The sequence below is a fragment of the Cyprinodon variegatus genome, unplaced genomic scaffold (genome assembly GCF_000732505.1).
Source record: "Cyprinodon variegatus isolate N-32 unplaced genomic scaffold, C_variegatus-1.0 Scaffold875, whole genome shotgun sequence".
NCBI lineage: Eukaryota > Metazoa > Chordata > Actinopteri > Cyprinodontiformes > Cyprinodontidae > Cyprinodon > Cyprinodon variegatus.
Window position 1 is genome coordinate 254,107 of NW_015151328.1, and position 269 is coordinate 254,375.

Below are 269 nucleotides of genomic sequence, written 5' to 3' on the forward strand. Positions count from 1 at the left end.
AGAGAGTTCCAGAGACAGGGGGCGCAGCAGCTGAATGCTCTGCTCCCCATGATGGTGAGCTGGGCAGAAGGGACAGCCAGGGGTAAAGCAGATGAGGATCTAATAGGATGGGAGCGGCTGGGAACATGCAGGAACCCTGACAGATATGGTGGGTTAAGGTATAATTTATGAGCACGGTGAAGTACGATGAAACATGCTGGCACACGTCGATATAATAATAATAATAATAATAATAATAATAATAATAATAATAATAATAATAATAATAA